The 21,584-nt window shown below is 39.4% G+C and overlaps 1 long non-coding RNA gene across 1 annotated transcript; it reads right to left on the bottom strand.

Moving 5' to 3' along the window:
• Window positions 1-6,557: 6,557 nt before the first annotated feature.
• On the bottom strand, window positions 6,558-20,932 carry LOC145807634 (uncharacterized). Its single transcript, XR_014350889.1, has 2 exons — window positions 20,761-20,932; window positions 6,558-6,944 (listed from the first exon to the last, which is right to left on the bottom strand). It is a non-coding gene; the product is annotated as an uncharacterized LOC145807634 (long non-coding RNA).
• Window positions 20,933-21,584: the final 652 nt, after the last annotated feature.

The following is a 21,584-nucleotide window of genomic DNA, read 5'->3' as shown; positions in this document are numbered from 1 at the left end:
ACTTCTAATAACACAATTATTTGACACATTTCATCGTAAGGAGAATTTCTTGAATGGGGAAGAATTATAATTAATCTATGGAATTTAAAAAAAAAAAAATTGAATTGTGGAATTGTTTTACCTGATAATCAATCATTTGTACCAATTTTGTTTTGTAGAAAACATTGTTATCTCCACAAACTCCAATGTTATTCATGTACGTCAATGATTATACCCACTGTTATATTTTAATGAAGGGCGTGAGAGATATGATATAGGATTTATAGATACTGACATGGGTAAGCCCATAAAGGATATGGCCCACCACCTAAGGTCCAAACCATGATTCAAATACTAAAGCCCAACACTCGTGAAACCCAGCGTTACACCAAACACCAATGACATCTAAACACTTGGCAACTAAAGAATCACCCACATCAACAGACAAAGATCCTGCAAAGTTATTGCACCACACATCAGCCATTAATGAGTTTTCCTACAGCATTTATTACGATAACCCTTCCCCGTCAGGACAGAACGGCCTCACCATGAACAAGGTAAGCTAGAGTATAGACTTTCGGCCAAGGTAACAGGTCGGAAGGGACAACAAAATGATTAGCAGATGATATAAGCAGGCATCGAATACAAGGAAATGGTTAAGCTTTTCTATCACTAATCTATCTCTACATTCCATCTCTCTTTCTAACTTGCTTGTCGGAGGGTTCGCTGGGGGACTCCCCGTTCCCCGTTGAACTCTTGTGCAGGTCTCTCTGTGGGCTTGGAACCTCAGGCACCGGTTTGGGAAGCGTGGATCAATCTGACCCGTTCCATCTGGAACACGCTGTATCATTAGTTGGCGCCGTCTGTGGGAAACCTTTTTCTCCGCTCGCCAGTTGTGCTCATTGTCACCAGAGACCCCTTCCCAATTACCCCTTCCTGCCACCCACCAAGGTGGATGGTCACAACTAGATCCATGGCTTCTCACCACAATGTTGTCGACCACCAAGCCGACCCTCCCAATCCAAACAACTCGCCGCAGTACTTCACAGAACTTACCAATAGCATCAACCGCTTAGTAGAGCAAAACCAAGCCCTAATCAATGCTTTGCTTCAAAGAGACCTTCCCATCCCTCCTCCTCGACCTCAAGGTATCCCACCCAACCAAGAACGAGCCTCGAGCCATCGTATCCAACAGCCCTACCCACCCAACTTGGAAGGCTTGTGACTCCTTTCCCTAGATATGAACCCGCCACCCTGGGCCCCACATCCATCGGCCCAGGCACCCACCCCCGAGGGAGAGGCCAGTTGTATCCAGCCTCCGTTGCATTCCGGTGGTGACAACGTTCCTCTCTGGGATGCAGAACTCTGAGCCATGAAGCTCCAGCTCCAAGGAGTCATGCAGAACATACAGAATAAACCATCTACCACAGCCAACTCACCGTTCGTTGCCTCCATCAGAGACAAACCCTTACCTCCTAAGTTCAAAATGCCCGCGCTCGACTCTTTCGACTGCACAACGGACCCGGTCGACCATTTGGAAACTTACAGGACCCTCATGGTCCTCCATACATTCCCTGACGAGATCATGTATCGGGCTTTCCCCGTCACACTTAAGGGGTCAGCTCGACTCTAGTTTAGTCAACTGCCAACAGACTTTGTCTCCATTTTCCAGCACCTAAGTGACTCCTTTCTCAGCCATTTCATTGATGCCCAGCACCAGCGGCGTCTGACAACCCAATTCCTCAACATCCGTCAGATCGAGGGGGAGTTGCTGTGCAGCTTCGTCACCCGCTTTAACACCAAAGCCCTACAGGTAGCAGAAAACGACGACAAGGTCATCCTCACGGCTTTCATGGCCAGTCTACGATCATCTAATTTCCTTTTTTCCCTTTCTAAAAACCCCCTGACCTACATGGCAACCCTACTTTCCAAAGCCCAAAAATACATGAACGCCGAAGATTACCTAGCCGCCCAACAAGATCCTACAGCCAAAAACCTGACCCCCAGAGAGAAAAAAAAGGACTCCGAAACCAGAATCACCCGGCGCACTCACCAAACACCTCAGTACACCGACCGACCAGCCCGAGCTGACCAGTTGGCAGTAACCCGATCGCCCGGCTGGTTCGAACGATACACACCCCTCAATTCCCCCAAGGAACAAGTCTTGAACCAGATCCAACGAGATTATCCCCTAAAATGACCCCAATCGTCACGGTCTCCTTCCAACCGGCGAGACTAGTCCAAATACTGCCGTTTTCATCAGGACCACGGCCATAATACGGAGGAGTGTGTTAACCTTAAAGACCAGGTCAAGGGCTTGATACGTCAGGGATGTCTCAGTCAGTTCACGGCAACCCACCCTCAGGAAAGGCAAAGGACTGAACCTATTAGAAACAACCACCGGCGCATCCCTCCTCGACAACTCGCACAACCTAACCAAGGTCATGATAGGCCTCCACAGCAACCCTGGGCACAAGGCAACCCTGCCCTCCCTGTTGGAGAGATCAGAGTTATTGCTGGCTGGCTTGCTTGTGGAGGACCATCCCGCTCAGCTCAGTGGGCATAACTCAGAAAAATAAGGCAGGGCTCAGATAAAGAAGTTGCCACATTGGACCGCCCTTCCAAACAGCCCAAGCAATGGATAAAGCCCATCACCTTTACAGAGGCTGACTGCACAGGCATCCGTTACCCCCATGACAACCCCCTTGTCATCTCTGCCCTCCTCTCTAATTACAAAGTCAGACGGGTTCTCGTCGACAACGGCAGTTCTTCAGACATCATCTTCCTAAATGCCTTTTGCCAGCTCAAGGTCGAGGAAGAAAGTCTGTCCCTTCTCTAAACCCCATTGGTTGATTTTACTGGAGATCGGGTGACCTCCATAGGCTCCATCGATCTTTCCATCACAATCGGAGAATGCCCGCGGCAGACAACAAAGTTGCTCACTTTTCTCGTCGTCGACTGTCCCTCTGCTTACAACATTATCCTCGGTCACACCGCTCTGTCACATCCATTTTCCATCTTGCCATCAAATTTCCCACCGACCTCGGGGTCGGCATGGTGAGGGGACAGCAGACCGTGGCCAGAGAATGTTATGTCGCTTAAATTAAAGAGGTCAAGCTAAAGGAGCTGGTTAAAGGGGAGCCAGTGGAAGAGCTTGTCGAGGTCCTCATCGATCCCACCAACTCGACAAAAACAGCCAAGATCGGCAGCCAACTATCCCCTTAAGCCAAGGTCGATCTTACAACCCTCCTGATTGAACACAATGATGTGTTTGCCTGAACCCATTCCAACATGCCAGGTATCGATCCTTCATTCATCACTCATCGTTTGAGTATCGAACCCCATTTCCGACCCTTCCGCCAGAAACAACGCATCTTCTACCCGGAACGCAATGCTCTTATTGCCTCTGAGGTAGATAAGCTACTGGAGGCACAGTTTGTCAAGAACATGGACTACCCCAGGTGACTGTCGAATGTGGTCTTGGTCTGTAAAAACAACGGTAAATGGTGACTCTGTATCGATTACTCCGACCTCAATCGAGCTTGCCCCAAAGATAGTTATCCCCTTCCTCGCATAGATCTGCTTATTGACGCCACGGCCGGTCATCAAATGCTCAGCTTCATGGACGCCTTCTCTGGGTACAACCAAATTCCGATGCATCCGTCAGACTAGGAACACACCTCCTTTATCACCGACCAAGGAACCTACCATTATCGTGTCATGCCATTTGGGTTGAAAAATGCCGGAGCAACTTACCAACGGTTGGTCAACGCTGTCTTTCATCATCAGATAGGCCGGAACATGGAAGTATACGTCGATGACATGCTATTCAATAGCAAACTCTCCTCTGATCATCTGGTTGACCTGCGAGAGACTTTCGGCACCCTACGAAAGTATCAAATGAAGCTCAATTCGGAGAAATGCGCCTTCGACGTAAGATCTGGAAACTTCTTGGGTTTCATGGTTAGTCAGCAGGGCATCGAGGCTAACCCCAAAAAGATCAAGGCCTTAATAGAAATGCAGTCACCCAGAACGGTTAAGGAGGTTTAGAGGCTTACTAGCAGAGTCGCCGCCCTCAACCGCTTCATTTCCCGCGCAACGGATAAGTGCCTCCCCTTCTTCAAAGTTCTTTAGCAGGCTTTCGAGTGGATGACCGAATCCGAAGAGGCTTTCCAACAATTAAAGCAGTGCATGGCCAACCTCCCTTACTCTCCCAGACGCTCACGGGTGAGCCCTTTTTTCTATTTAGCCGTATCGAACACCGCAGTCAGTGCGACCCTCATCAGGGAGGACGGTTCAGTACAGCGCCTAGTTTATTACATTAGCCGGGCTCTCAGGGGCGCAGAACAGAACTACCCACTGCTAGAAAAAATGTCCTTGGCCTTGGTCACTGCCTCAAGACGACTCCGTTCTTACTTCTAAGCCCACTCCATAGTGGTCCTCACTGACCAACCTTTGAAGAAGATAATGCAACAACCAGAGCTGTCTGGCAGACTTATGTAATGGTCAGTCGAGCTCAGCTAATTTGACATCTCATACTGACCTCGAACGGTGATCAAAGGAGAGGTTGTTGTCGATTTTATCCTCGAATTCACTAATCTCACTCCAACTACGGCCCCTCCGCCCCCGCAATCCCACACTGAGGCAGAAGACCCCCACTCTTGAACCCTCAACGTCGACGGATCATCCCACAAAAAAGGTAGTGGGGCTGGTCTCAACCTCATCGCTCCCAAGGGTGGTTATTTCAAGTGTGCTCTCCGTTTCTTGTTCGACGCAAGCAATAATGAGGCTAAATATGAGGCATTGATAGCAGGTCTTCGCCTAGCCAGAGACATTGGTATCAGCCATATCCAGGTGTTCAGCGATTCCCAGCTCATTATCAGACAAATTACGGGGGAATTCGATGCCAAGGAAGACACAATGCGGGCTTACAAGGATATTGCACTCCCCCTTGCTCGCCTCTTCAACACTTTTCACATTAAGCACATCCCTCACATCAGCCATTAATAAGTTTTCCTGCAGCATTTATTGCGATAACCCTTCCCCGTCGGGACAGAACGGCCTCATCATGAACAAGGTAAGCTAGAGCATAGACTTTCGGCCAAGGTGACAGGTCGGAAGGGACAACGAAATGATTAGCAGAGGATATAAGCAGGCATCGAAGACAAGGAAAGGGTTTAACTTTTCTATCACTAATCTATCTTTACATTCCATCTCTCTTTCTAACTTGCTCGTCGGAGGGTTCGCTGGGGGACTCCCCGTTCCCCGTTGAACTCTTGTGCAGGTCTCTCTGTGGGCTTGGTACCTCGGGAACCGGTTTGGAAAGCGTGGATCAATCCGACCCGTTCCATCTGGAACACGCTATATCATCAGATACAATCATGGAACTAAAATCATATGTTCTAAGTAACTAATTCTCTTAAATCAACCTAATGAAAAGTGCAATAAAATAAAGCACAAATGACAATTCAATTAAAGAGAATGCATGGACAATTTTCTTTTATTTAAGCTTTAAATTTTGATTCCCCCATGACTAAAAGGATATTCTAAAAAATTATCGTAAGGATGCTTCATATATTATATTAGAAGTCTTATTAAAATTAAGTTGCCAAACTATAAAACAATATGTGCAACATATAGGTTGTGTTGAGCCATGATACCACTATCTATCATGCCATATAAACAAATTGAATTAATGATTGGGATCCATTCCACTAATGTAAAGATGATGATAAGACAAACAAATTTACTTAACACGCTATTACTCATTTGTAAATGGGTATTGGATGTTAAAAAAAAATCAATATAACGGTGATATCATATTAATATAGACATGCGATCATATCATTGAATTTTTATTTTGTGGATCTAATAATTTGGATGTAACCATTTTATTGTTCTTGGTTACATTGATTTATCAAGAGTTGTGTCTCGTTTGGTGAATTCGAACTCAAATTTGGAGGAATTGTTAAATACTCAGTTATCCTTAAATGTTGTATAATTCTATGAACCGAATGTCTTTGAGGACACTACAAAAAAAAAAAACACTTTTAGCGACCTTTTTTTAAGTCACCAAAAGTGTAATTTTGGTTGCTGAAAGTATCCGCAACATGAACAAAATTGGTCGCTGAAGCCCTATCACTAAATGCTTCGACGACCAAATCAATTTTGGTTGCCTTTATAAATAAATTGGCGACCAAATATTTCCGTCGCCAAAAGACTAAAATTTTGTCGCCATAAATTAACATTTAGTCACTAAAAGTAGCCTTCAGTTGATGACATGTTAAGTTTCAACGACATATAAATGCGTCGCTAAAAATATCTTTCAGTGACTAAAAGAATTGGTTGTTGAATGTTAAAACTTTTGGTGACCAATCAAGTTTTGGGTCGCTAAAAAAATTATGGACACATACTTTCAGCAACATAAATAAAATGTCACCAAAAGTAAATTTACAACTAAAAAAACCTGTCACAAAAAATTCATTATTTATAATTTTTTTTAGTCCCTGCTCAATACATAATTCATAAACCTATAAACATAAGCAAAATATAATTCAAATTAACACACTTGTGCAAAACATCCAAAATATAAACTTAATTCAAAAGTAGTACCATATTAAATATAAACAACATATCAAATCCAAAACATCCAATTTAAGTGCAAATCTCTTACAATCCCAAACTTCAAACATGTAATGCCCAAAAACCTTCTAAGTTTGCAAATTCATAACAAAAACCTATGAAAAAATATATCCAAAAATTCAAAATGTAATCTTTTGATGCTCCCCGAACTATATTTCATCCATTGCCAATCTGTCAAACATATGAAAAAAACTTCAAACATGTAATTCCAAAAAACCTTCCAAGCTTGCAAATTCATAACAAAAACCTATGACAAAATATATCCAAAAATTCAAAATGTAATCCTTTGATGCTCTCCGAACTATATTCCATCCATTGCCAATCTGTCAAACATATGAAAAAAAAAATTATAATGTTAAAATGTTAATAATAAAGGTCTTGGTCTAAAAACATTGGTTTCACATTATAGATAAACAAATTGAGAGCAAATTTTCCTATGGTGAATTACAAAATTTCAACATACCAAAATCAAAAAGTAACACATGATTCACCAGTTAAACTTGGCATATATGAACTAATTACAAGCAATATCTCTATAAATTTGTAAATCAGTCACATATTGTCCAACCAAAACCTAGCTCAAATTATGTCATTATGGAATACTGATGAAATCCAATTTCAAGGTTCCAAAACAAGAGCAAATATCAATTGAGTAGGACCTATCACTGGAATAAGATGTAATCCAAAGTGCTAAGTTTACTTTCATGACTAAATTGAAATCAGAAGGACCTAAATCTTAAACTTGAGGTTGCTTTTACTTACATTAAGGTAAAAAAGTTCCTCAAATAAAAACTAGAATGAATATGAATAGTTTGCTAGCATTGTGCTCACAAATCATACTTTACTGCCAATGATATATTGTGATAATTAGTTGTCTGATATTGCAAAAGCAAATTATGAGATGTGTGACATTTCTAGTATAGCATTATAGTGTTCTTAGGAAACATAATAAGAGTTTAACATTGGGATAATGAAATTAAAGCACATCTTTGGTCCCTAGATTAAAACAAAATATAGCAGCAATCTAAAAAATGTAGGGATAATAAATCATCCTTCCTTTGAAACTCTCATTCCTAAACTCTAGTTCCTTCCTAAACTCTACTAGTCTCCTTCCTAAACTCTCATTTTCTTTTCTCTAGTGCCTCTCTAAACCCACACATCCCACCATACAAACCCACTGGCATTAAACTTACAATAGCCATCATGGCCAATAGAGAGATAGTAGCCATACCTATATGGAATTAAATCATCCAAGGAGTTCTTTGCAGATTAAGAAGATGAGATCTAACAAATCCAAGGAGTTCTTTGCAGAGCTCAAGGTCTTGTGCAAGATACATCACATTAATGTGGTAAGTAACATTTTCATACCTGCAAAATGAAATTTAATGTGATTTAACAAAGTTCAAACATTTTTTACCAATCAAGCCTATAAGTATTTATAGGTGGAGTTGTTGGGGTATGCCAGTGGAGATGACCACCTCTACTTGGTTTATGAGTGCATTCAAAATGGATCTGTCAGTGATCACCTTCATGATCCATTACTTAAAGGTATTTATTTAGCATAGGCCTCTCAACTGATTGAATTCAGACTGGTTTTAGCATAATCCGAATCTAAATTTGGTTTACTTGGCTTAATCCGAAATCTGACCCAATTCATTATGATACTCTATCCATTACTCTCTATACTTAGCTTAAATTTTCACATTGTATCAATTAGTCCAATTGCTAAACGGCTCTGTAGAATTGAACTGAAATTGAGAAACAAATAGGCAATTCATTCTCATCAAATTATTGAAACAGGCCATCAGCCACTTTCCTGGACTGCAAGAACATAGATCGCGCTAGATGCTACGAAGGGTGTTGAATATATTCACGATCACACTAAAGCACGGTACATACACCGTGACATAAAGACAAGTAACATCTTACTCGATGAAACGCTCAGAGCAAAGGTATTCATCACAACTCATTTTAGTATATATGTTGCTTACATCTTAGAGATTAGTTTACTTATTCTTGAATTTGTTCTACATAAACAGGAACACCTAGAACTAATGTGCATAAAAGTTTCTATTTTTTCATTGTAAGTATCTCATTTAATCCTTTATCTCAATGCATCTGCTAGCATAAAACAAGGAAAAGAATGAAAACTTAAGATTTTATTTGTTTTAATACCTAAGATGAACAAAAACAGTTCTTTGGATTTGCTAAATTGATCCAATGTTTTTTACAGGTTGCAGATTTTGGATTGTCAAAGTTTGTTTTTCACAGGGACTGTTGTCCTTGCATTAATAGATATTTTAGTTTTTGGTGACCTGTGAGTGGTTTGTACCAAGTTTCAACCTGCTGCATTTTTCATATGGTGTATTTTGTCATTTACATATCGCAAGCACTAGTTTTTTATATAAATAAAAATAAAGAAAAGCATGCATAGATGTAACAATAGCATTCTTTGAATAGATACACACCAAGTGATGTTTATATACTTGAGTGATTAGGTGTGGGAAGAGAGTCGGCAGTCAGCTCCGGCGAAGTTTGTTCCAGTGTACGAGGAGCAGAGGGCAAATATATCAAAGCTAAAGTGTCTGAACAGAAGGGTTAGCAGAGGTAAGAGAATCAGCAGAATTTGTAGGATAAAAGATTTGGAGTGTTTTATAAAAAATGGAAGGAATATGAAGCAGCCAGTATCGGACCCCCTTTGCGTACCGGAGGTCAAGGACACCGGCGATCAGTGGTTATAAGCGGAGTTACCGTGGTCGTGCACCTTTTAAGGCGGCGTACATTCGCCGATGGTACGTTCAGAATATTCCGCGTTATATTAAGAAGACTAAGAGGGGAGTAAGGAAGTTGCAGTTGTACGATGAACAATTAAGGGACGTTAAATTTGATAATAAAGGTACAACCAGATTCCTTAATGGTATTGGGTTGGGTAACAAGAGATGTGACCGTCAATCAGACAAGATCGTGGTTAAGGGTATAAAATTAATTAGGAATGTTCAATTGGGACAAGATGCTAAAGATGAAGCTGTGGTCCACCACATATTGTTTTTCATCATAAGTGATAATAGTCCATCAGATTCCGTCCCCACACCTGACAAGATATTTATTGGAGTTGGGGAGGGTAATCCTGAGACCTGGATTGTTGATCCTGACCAGTCCGACAGGTTTGGGATGCTAAAGAAAATGAGATTCAAGCTCGTTGGTGGCAAGGACAAAGAGTACGTTCGTCACGGGATAGAAGTTGTAGACCGGTTCTTCCTAGTTGATGTTTGGACGGACTACAAAGATACGTTGTTGGGAAATGTTGGAAGTATTCAAAAGGGTGCCATATATTTAGTGGCTACTACTGTTAGTGGAAAGGAATGCAAAATTACTTTAAGGAGTCAAATGTATTTTAAAACTATTTAGAATTGTAATTTTATGTATTTTATTTCTAATGTTCAGGTTAATGGAGGTGGACAATGTAAAAACTGGGGTTGTTGAAGGTGTTTCAACAAGTGATTTCAGTTGTATTGAACTTGCGTTGCCTAATTTATTTTTTCAATTGAGGTTAAGATACAAACAAAAAAGTATTAAGGTTGATAAAAGGTTGATAAAATATTCCCCCCCTCGGCGCACCCAATGCTAGTGGGTTGGTCAAAGTAAATATTTATGATCGGAGGTTAGACGGTAATGACAGTTTGCAGGTGTGGTTTATTTTTCCAGTGAATTGTCAATGCGAGTTAGTCTATTATGGGAATGGTTACTGTTCAATTAACGACAAACAGGTGCCTTGGATGGTGAAGTATCGACTTGAAAATTTGAATATTAAAAGGGGGGTTACGTATTGTAAAATGAAGGGGTATCTGAAGATTCACAAATGAGGGGCCCCTCTATTGTTGTGTTATCTAAAAAATATACTAATGATAATGTTGATGTTTGGCATTGCCCTCCAACGAAGGCCATTTCGATTCTGACACGGACTAAATCTGTTGGTTTACCGGAGAGGCGAAGAGATTTGTTGTTAGGAGGTTTTGGGGAAAGTGGTTCAGTTATTCATGAACGCAGAGGTCGTTTGAGTTTGTTAGAGATTGATGTACACAAAGGTGGTGATGACACTAGTGATGTTGATCCTGATCCGTCGATTTCAGAGGTTGGTGTTAGCAAAGAGGAAGTTGATCGTAGAGGATCAGTTGTTATGGATGCAGTAGAATTTTCTAATGTTTTACGAAATGTAATCATCAATGTAAAAAATAGTGATATGACTCAAGATGTAATAGTTGATGATAAGGGAAATGTAGTAAGTAAATAAAATTTTGAGTGGTTTCATAAATAAAATTAATAAAATTTTTCATTAATCATGACAGTGGTTACATTAACATCAAACCATTCTCTCATTTTTTGGGACATTGCATCTAACCAACTACTGTCCGTATTTGTTAATAAAATATAAGGAATTCCTCCTCTAATAGTGAGATCTGGTTGGAACTTAACAAATACATGGAAATCTCTCTGGCAGCCTACTAAATTCTTCATTAATTCGGTAGGGACTGTCGAGTATTTGATGTCATCTATGACGTTGTAGACAGCGTCTTGGCCGTAGTCCTTGAAGCTTATTCTGCCAGAGAAGTAATTGTGTCGTTCGAGGCTTCTGGCCCAGACGGTTTTGCCTGTTCTTGAGGGTCCTTCGAGGTAGAGGGAGATTGGGTGGATGGGCCTTTGCTCTGGTTCCTGTTATTAGAGGATGAGGAGAGTTCTTCGTCAGTATATAAATTATTGATATTGTTTTTGTGTATCCCTAATCTAAAGAAGTCGTCTTCCCTCCAAACAGAGAGACAACAATTTTGACATAACTCGTACTGAACGAAATTTTGACTTACAAACAAAATATTATTTTCTGCCCATTTTTTTACTTCTTCATGTAAGAAAGGAAATGAATTAAAGAGGCTAGTATATGGGGGCCTCTCTCTTTTGTAATGATCCCTCAAAAATATTTTTAATTAGGGGTATTTTGTGACGTAATCGGTGGGACATCTTTCTTTACAGAGAGCAAAGAATTGTTCCTTCGTTTCTGCTTCACCAAGTATTCCCCTCCAGAGTTCGTCTCTGTTTTTCGAAGGACTTTTCCTCTTAGATGAAAATTCACCCCATTCGACAAACTCGTCCTCTTTCTGTATATACTATCTATCGTGGCTGTAAATGAATATGTTTTTGCAGTGGGATAGCTATTGTGGTGAAGTTGCTTTCTAGTACCTTATTTCGTCCCTCCTTTTCTTTTTGTCTTTTTTGTTGATTTATTTGGTATACAATGTTGTACTCCTTAGAAGAGTATCCCGAGAATTACGGGCAGTTCACTCAAATGTGTGTAGATCGGTTTTTGACGTGGCAAATAGGGCTACGGGAAGAGCCGGCGGTCAGCTCCAGTGAAGTTTGTTCCGGTGTACGAGGAGCAGAGGGCAAATATATCAAAGCTAAGGTATCTGAACAGAAAGGTTAGCAGAGGTAACAGAATCAGCAGAATTTGTAGGATAAAAGATTTGGAATGTTTTATAAAAAATGGAAGGAATAGGAAGCAGCCAGTATCGGACCCCCTTTGCGTACCGGAGGTCAAGGACACCGGCGGTCAGTGGTTATAAGCGGAGTTGCCGTGGTCGTGCACCTTTTGAGGCAGCGTACATTCGCCGACGGTACGTTCAGAATATTCCGCGTTATATTAAGAAGACTAAGAGGGGAGTAAGGAAGTTGCAGTTGTACGATGAACAATTAAGGGACGTTAAATTTGATAATAAAGGTGCAACCAGATTGCTTAATGGTATTGAGTTGGGTAATAAGAGATGTGACCGTCAATCAGACAAGATCGTGGTTAAGGGTATAAAATTAATTGGGAATGTTCAATTGGGACAAGATGCTAAAGACGAAGCTGTGGTCCACCACATATTGTTTTTCATCATAAGTGATAATAGTCCGTCAGATTCCGTCCCTCCACCTGACAAGATATTTATTGGAGTTGGGAAGGGTAATCTTGAGATCTGGATTGTTGATCCTGACCAGTCCGACCGGTTTCGGATGCTAAAGAAAATGAGATTCAAGCTTGTTGGTGGCAAGGACAAAGAGTACGTTCGTCACGGGATAGAAGTTGTAGACCGGTTCTTCCCAGTTGATGTTTGGATGGACTACAAAGATACGTTGCTGGGAAATGTTGGAAGTATTCAAAAGGGTGCCATATATTTAGTGGGTGCTACTATTAGTGGAAAGGAATGGAAAATTACTTTAAGAAGTCAAATATACTTTAAAACTGTTTAAAATTGTAATTTTATATATTTTATTTCTAATGTTCAGGTTAATAGAGGTGGACGATATAAAAACTGGGGTTGTTGAAGGTGTTTCAACAAGTGATTTCAGTTGTATTGAACTTGCGTTGCCTAATTTATTTTTTCAATTGAGGTTAAGATACAAATAAAAAAGTATTAAGGTTGATAAAATATTGATAAAATATTCTCCCTTTTGCGTACCCAATGCTAGTGGGTTGGTCAGAGTAAATATTTATGATCGGAGGTTAGACGGTAATGACAGTTTGCAGGCGTGGTTTATTTTCCCAGTGGATTGTCAATGCGAGTTAGTCTATTATGGGAATGGTTATTGTTCAATTAACAACAAACAGGTGCCATGGATGGTGAAGTATTGACTTGAAAATTCGAATATTAAAAGGGGGGTTACGTATTGTAAAATGAAGGGGTATCTGAAGTATTCTACGAGTGACATGCCAGAAGATTCGCAAATGAGGGCCCCCTCTATTGTTATGTTATTTAAAAAATATACTAATGATAATGTTGATGTTTGGCATTGCCCTCCAACGAAGGCCATTCCGATTCTGACACGGACTAAGTATGTTGGTTTACCGGAGAGGCGAAAAGATTTGTTGTTAGGAGGTTTTGGGGAAAGTGGTTCATTTATTCATGAACGCAGAGGTCATCTGAGTTTCTCAGAGATTGATGTACGCAGAGGCGGTGATGACACTAGTGATGTTGATCCTGGTCCGTCGATTTCAGAGGTTGGTGTTAGCAAAGAGGAAGTTGATCGTAGAGGATCAGTTGTTATGGATGCAGTAGAATTTTCTAATGTTTTACGAAATGTAATCATCAATGTAAAAAATAGTGATGTGACTCAAGATGTAATAGTTGATGATAAGGAAAATGTAGTAAGTAAATAAAATTTTGAGTGGTTTCATAAATAAAATTAATAAAATTTTTAATTAATCATGACAGTGGTCACATTAACATCAAACCATTCTCTCATTTTTTGGGACATTACATCTAACCAACTACTGTCCCCATTTGTTAATAAAATATAAGGAATTCCTCCTCTAATAGTGAGATCTGGTTGGAACTTAACAAATACATGGAAATCTCTCTGGCAGCCTACTAAATTCTTCATTAATTCGGTAGGAACTGTCGAGTATTTGATGTCGTCTATGACGTTGTAGACGGTGTCTTGGTCGTAGTCCTTGAAGCTTATTCTGCTGGAGAAGTAATTGTGTCGTTCGAGGCTTCTGGCCCTGACGGTTTTGCCTGTTCTTGAGGGTCTTTCGAGGTAGAGGGAGATTGGGCGGATGGGCCTCTGCTCTGGTTCCTGTTATCAGAGGAGGAGGAGAGTTCTTCGTCAGTATATAAATTATTGATACTGTTTTTGTGTATCCCTAATCTAAGAAAGTCGTCTTCCCCCCAAACGGAGAGACAACAATTTTGACATAACTCGTACTGAACGAAATTTCGACTTACAAACAAAATATTATTTTCTGCCCATTTTTTTTACTTCTTCATTTAAGAAAGGAAATGAATTAAAGAGGCTAGTATATGGGGGCCCCTCTCTTTTGTAATGATCCCTCGAAAATATTTTTAATTGGGGATATTTTGTGACGTAAGCGGTGGGACATCTTTCTTTACAGAGAGCAAAGAATTGTTCTTCCGTTTCTGTTTCGCCAAGTATTCCCCTCCAGAGTTCGTCTCTGTTTTTCGAAGGACTTTTCCCCTTAGCTGAAAATTCTCCCCATTCGACGAACTCGCCCTCTTTCTGTATATACTGTCTACTTGCTGTTGGGGAGTGGAGTTTTTCTATATTTGGATGGTAGATCCTCCTGTTGGTTCCAGCGAGATCGAAAAATCTCGGGTTTGAGGTTTGGATCTTCTTCGTGCATTGAACCATGGCATGATGGTGAGGGTTTCCATCTTCATGGAGCTCCCTTGCGACAAGTATGTAGTATGGCTGACAGGCTAGTTGGAGGAGAGATTGTAGGAGTTCTAGGAGTTGTTCTTTTGCGCATGGGCATTGTGGGTAAGTGAGGAAAACATTCTTGGCATAAAAACGGAAAGAGACTTGGTGAGGCATTTTGTAGTGGTAAACAGTGAACTCACACCAGCCGTACAAGGCCTCCCTATTAGTTAAAAAACCTGGTGTGAATGGTGTGAGTGGTGTGACTGGGGGGCGCTGTATTAATATTACCAGCGCCTCCCCCCCGGCTGATTTGAGTCGTCCATTGCTGTACTTATGGACACGTGTATGGATGTAGTAAAAAGGAAGTCACACCCTGGCCCAGGTATGAGTGGTGTGAGTACTTTTGATTCCTTTGCTAGATAGTGCTATACATGTGTCGCTCTTCTGGTGGTTTGCGTGGCTGTAAAGATAATATTTTCCCCAGAATGATAGACATAAAGCAAAGGCGAGAAAATAAATGCGTCTGAATTATTTTGAATGGGGAATCTCCGTCCTTACACGCGGACCAGTTTTGCTATATATTTGGTACCAAAAAATATTTTATGGCATAGAGGAATATGCTTTTGTAGTGGGGTAGCTATTGTGGTGAAGTTGCTTTCTGGTACCTTATTTCGTCCCTCATTTTCTTTTTGTCTTTTTCGTTGATTTATTTGGTATACAATGTTGTACTCCTTAGAAGAGTATCTCGAGAATTACGGGCAGTTCACTCAAATGTGTGTAGATCGGTTTTTGACGTGGCAAATAGGGCTGTGGGAAGAGAGCCGGTGGTCAGCTCCGGCGAAGTTTGTTCCGGTGTACGAGGAGCAGAGGGCAAATATATCAAAGCTAAGGTATCTGAACAGAAAGGTTAGCAGAGGTAACAGAATCAGCAGAATTTGTAGGATAAAAGATTTGGAATGTTTTATAAAAAATGGAAGGAATAGGAAGCAGCCAGTATCGGACCCCCTTTGCGTACCGGAGGTCAAGGACACCGGCGGTCAGTGGTTATAAGCGGAGTTGCCGTGGTCGTGCACCTTTTAAGGCGGCGTACATTCGCCGATGGTACGTTCAGAATATTCTGCGTTATATTAAGAAGACTAAGAGGGGAGTAAGGAAGTTGCAGTTGTACGATGAACAATTAAGGGACGTTAAATTTGATAATAAAGGTGTGGCCAGGTTGCATAATGGTATTGAGTTGGGTAATAAGAGATGTGACCGTCAATCAGACAAGATCGTGGTTAAGGGTATAAAATTAATTGAGAATGTTCAATTGGGACAAGATCCTAAAGACGAAGCTGTGGTCCACCACATATTGTTTTTCATCATAAGTGATAATAGTCCGTCAGATTCCGTCCCCACACCTGACAAGATATTTATTGGAGTTGGGGAGGGTAATCCTGAGACCTGAATTGTTGATCCTGACTAGTCCGACCGGTTTCGAATGCTAAAAAAAATGAGATTTAAGCTCGTTGGTGGCAAGGACAAAGAGTATGTTCGTCACGGGATAAAAGTTGTAGACCAGTTCTTCCCAGTTGATGTTTGGACGGACTACAAAGATACGTTGTTGGGAAATGTTGGAAGTATTCAAAAGGGTGTCATATATTTAGTGGCAGCTACTGTTAGTGGAAAGGAATGCAAAATTACTTTAAGGAGTCAAATGTACTTTAAAACTGTTTAGAATTGTAATTTTATGTATTTTATTTCTAATGTTCAGGTTAATGGAGGTGAACGATATAAAAACTAGGGTTGTTGAAGGTGTTTCAATAAGTGATTTCAGTTGTATTGAACTTGCGTTGCCTAATTTATTTTTTCAATTGAGGTTAAGATACAAACAAAAAAGTATTAAGGTTGATAAAATATTGATAAAATTTTCCCCCTTTTGCGCACCCAATGTTAGTGGATTGGTCAGAGTAAATATTTATGATCGGCGGTTAGATGGTAATGACAGTTTGCAGGCGTGGTTTATTTTTCCAGTGGATTGTCAATGCATGTTAGTCTATTATGGGAATGGTTATTGTTCAATTAACGACAAACAGGTGCCCTGGATGGTGAAGTATCGACTTGAAAATTTGAATATTAAAAAGGGGGTTACGTATTGTAAAATGAAGGGGTATTTGAAGTATTCTACGAGTGACATGCATGGCACCTCTGCTCAGTATCATTAACCATTTATTCACACCCGACATGAAAAGTTACAGTCCAGAGACATTATGTTTCATAATGTTGTTTCTTAGAATTTGGATAAATTCTAATTATCTCTCAAGTGTTATGAACTTTTGTAAGTTCCATTAAAATAAAATTTTAGAAGAGATAGAAATAAATATAATTTTTAGCTACTCTAGTACACAAAGTTTACTAGAGATAGGAAAATTTATGCTTTTCTATAACAGTACAGGATAGCATGTGATTTTAACTATACAATAAGGATATAAAATTTAAATCCACACTTTGTACTTGTCCCACTTGTGTGTGTCAATGGTGTTACATATATGTGATAGTGCATTGTATGTTGCATAATACAGTTAAATTGTGATGCATATTTATACCAAACTAAAGTAAACCTTGTGTCGCACTAAAACCAAACTAGGCTTGTCCTAGTTGGCTATTTGAATTTGTTTTTTTCACCATTTTGCTATTGCTCAATTAAATAAAATAAATTCGTATATTTTTTTAACTACTACATCTCGTATTTGTCAATTTATGCATTCCCCTCTCCCTAACATTTTTATTTATGGTGATCATTCAACTTTTTATTGCATCTCAACCAACCATTTTAGCCTATTCTTGCAACTTATTTTCAATTTATATTACTCTAACTTAATCAACCAGTAACAATCAAGAAGAGCGATCAACCAATAACAATCAAGAAGAACAATACATCAACAAATAAAGCAAACTAGCCAACTGAAGAGCATCATGGCAGTAGCTTGTTTTAACAAATATATTAAGTGAAGTGTTTTTAGTGATCTGAAAATTAAATTCTGAAAAGTATACTTACAGAGCAAGCTTTCAATAAAATTCCTCTGATGAACAATCCTCTTCATCAACCTGCATGTCTGCCTTATCCTTGTGCATCCTCATAAACTTTTTAATCTCTTCAAACCTTTTGTTTTGCATTTCAATCTTTCTAGCTTGTTCGTGTTACCAGGTTCTGGGCTGCAATTTGTTCTTGCTGGACCTCAGCCAAATTCTTCAATGACTCTATTTATTCTTGTAGGCTCGAAACCACCTCAACATGTTCTTGTGTACTAACAGAAGATTTGGATGAGGATGGTTTTCGACCAACTTTGAAGCCCTTTATGTATCTTGATTTACTCATTCCAAGAACTTCAATTGACAGCTGCTCCTGAGTTAAAGGTATTGTCCCAGGCTCCAAAGACTCTTCACGTCGTTTTTTCAAAGCTTCTTATCAATTTTTAAACAACTTTAACAAATATAACCAATTACATAAACATGTAACTATATTAATTGGCATACTTACATGTAATTCACCACATATTGGAGCTATCCAATCTGCCTTTCTCTTGCTCTAATGGGAATCTTTGTAGAAGTCTATAATGTCAACCTTCGCAGTACCCTAATTCCATCAATTTAAAAGTAAGTATACATAATTAATTTTAACTCAATCGCACTTTCAAATATATTAAATGCATCACCTCTCTATACATTGCAGCTTGAAATGACTTAGAGCCCATTGTATAATTATATGGTAACTTCAATCGACTATTTCTCCCTTTTTCAGCCAATTCCTACAAAAGTAATTGATTAGTAAAATTAAATTGAAATTGAAACACGATTCTTTAAGTTATGAAATTTTACCTGATGATCGCTATTAAGCCATACATGATTAATCATGTATATCCAAGCCTCATGGTCAACCCCTTTGTATGGCTTAGTGTAAGGGTCAACACCAGCTTCTACCAACTTCGAGTAATGCATCTTCATCTTGTTACGCCAACTTTTGTAAAGGGTTTTACACTTCTTGTCGATTGCTTTCCGAACCTCTTTATCCTCGTCATAATCAACAATCTCAAATTTATCCTGCAAATATATGAATAGTTTTATTAACATTAAAATGCAAGTAATGGTGATAATCTAACTATTTTAAAAACAACAAATACAAGTACCCGAACTGCCTGAATGATTGGGGCTTTATGAATCTCATCAATCTTATCCCACTTACTTATGCCAATTATAGGTGCAGTCATCCTTATTTGTAACCCAACTTCATTTGCAAATGGAGTAGCATAAGGCCCTACTGGTACCTTGGCATCTACAGGGACCCAAACAAGAAGTTTTTTGCCACCATTTTTAGCTATTAGATGCGCTATGCTCTTCCCTCGAGTCTGACCCCTTACCTGTGTAGAACGGGTATGCAAAGTAGGTGTAAATGGTGCAGCCTGGGTAGTAGCTTCATTTGTAAATGGTGCAGCCTGTGTAGTAGTTGCATTTGTAGATGGTACAGCCTGAGTAGTAGTTGCATTTGTAGATGGTGCAGCCTGGATACGTCGAGCATTTGTAGATGGTACATTTTAAGCAGATGGAGTTAAGTTAGATGGTGCATGTTCAATAGGGGCAGTAACTCTAGCTAGAGCTTGCTGGGTAAGTAAACCAACTTTAGATGATGCTGCGCTTTTAACTTTACCAGGGCCTGCCATCTACCACAACAACTCAACAATTACATGTGTGAAGCATATGTAAAATAGGCATTTACATTAATATCAATGGATGTATGATAGAATCAATATCAGCACATAAGTGATAACTAAACAATAACATGGAATAAGAAACAAAGAAAACTGGAGAAAGAGAAAGAGAGAGGGACACGCACAAACATAGATACATTGAAGCATATTCTTGGATAATCATTGTGCTCAAACTCAGACAAGAACGGCACCTAAACAACAGTGTCATACAAAACATAAAAATTTAAAGTCCCATGTCAAAATCTATATTACAATCATAATGGCTATATAGCTCATCTTCTCGGATAGTGACAATGCTCTTAGTAATGATCTTCGTTATCGCATGTCTCTTCATCATCAACACTATCGTCATGTGCTCGACTAACTGATACTAAAACCACCTCACTTGGGATAATCTGAGGATCAATGTCATTCCTATGAAGTAAGATTGTGACGGGGTCTGCAACGCTAATTGGGACAACATCAGTTGTTTCATTTTGTTGGAATACATTATCAGGTTCAACGTCATCCTGTTCTGGTACATCCCACATTCCTCGATGTTGTAGCCGTTCTACGACTTTCCAATGTTCACCTAACTTTGTATCATCAACGTAGAAAACTTGCTTCACATGACTTGGTAAGACAAATGGATCATCTTTATACCATCGACTTTTGACATCAATACTTGTGAAATGTGCATCAGTGTGTAATGTTCTATTGCTACCGGTGTTGAACCATTCGCATTGGAATAAAACAAGAATTACTATTCAAGTAAAGCATGCAATGTAGCGTAAAGAGTGAAAAAGAATTATCTAGTAAGTGATGACATAGATATATAAATTATAATTGTTATATAAATTATGGCCTTCAAATTGTTACATATTAGTTTAGTTATTTTTGTAAAAGCATATTCATTTATTTTAGCAATTTGACTTATTTATTTGTTGAGTTAGACATGGAATTGAGATTTTTGTAGCAAAACACAGCAACTATCCCCTAATTAGCATATTTGGGCTTATCTTATTTATATATCAAATAGTTCCTTGAATCATCTAATTGTTTGTTATATCATGAATGCTCACAATAGTAAAACGAAACTAAGAATACAATAAGTGAATCCTAAGAATACAATTAAGTGAATCCTCTAATAGCCACAAATTTAATAAAAAAGTGTCAAACTTCTCTAAATAAATTAAAAATGCCTTAACAAATAGTCAAAGATTACCTGATGTAGTAATTGCCCCCAACGAACGAGTGCAGCTTTTTTATCTCTCTGCATTAACCGATAACCTATAATAATTGATAATTGTAAATCAAATTTTAAATTAAAATCGCACTATACATGCAATTAATGGAGAGATATGGGCATGAAATGAATGTCAAATAACATATAAGGATACTCATGGATATCTGCAAAATAAACAATTCACATACACATCTAAATAAATTATTGTACTTCTACTTTTAGATAACAATTGAATCAAGTATTCCCAACCTAAGCGCCAAAAGAATGTTTCTAATTTCGCCAGTTTAGTGTCATGCGCATAGATTGGAAACTTGGATTGAAGCAAAAATAAATATCAATTAAAGCAATGGCGTGGCATGAAAGAAGAAAGAAGAAAGAATAAAGAATAAAAGGAGGAACAAAGCACAATGTGCTTCTGCTGCTAGCTGCCAGCTGGTGTTTGCTGGTTTACTAGTTGAAGCTATGTTGCTGCTGGAGCAGTGTCGCTGTCCCTGGTGGCTGCTGCTTGTTGGCCTCTGTTGTTGCAATGTTGTTGCAAGTGTGTGGCTGTATCTAGGCTGCTATTGGTGCAATGTTGCTGATCTTGGTGGTTGCAGCTTGCTGTTGTTTTTTTTTTCCTGGCTCTGTTTTCTAGGCTCTGCTAGGTTGTAGCCACACAACAAATAGGCCACACCCAATATACAAACCAGCAGCAGCCACACCCTATATGCAGAGTTTCATTTTTTGTAGCTTATAAATAATGTCACACACTGAGTACTTCAAGAAGGGGCCTGCGATAGCCATACAACAAACAACAAAACAAC

The sequence above is a fragment of the Camellia sinensis genome, chromosome 14 (assembly GCF_055761805.1).
Source record: "Camellia sinensis isolate YWXY chromosome 14, ASM5576180v1, whole genome shotgun sequence".
In the NCBI taxonomy this organism is placed as follows: domain Eukaryota; kingdom Viridiplantae; phylum Streptophyta; class Magnoliopsida; order Ericales; family Theaceae; genus Camellia; species Camellia sinensis.
Note: the sequence above shows the minus strand (reverse complement) of the source record. Positions and strands in the feature narration are given on the sequence as shown.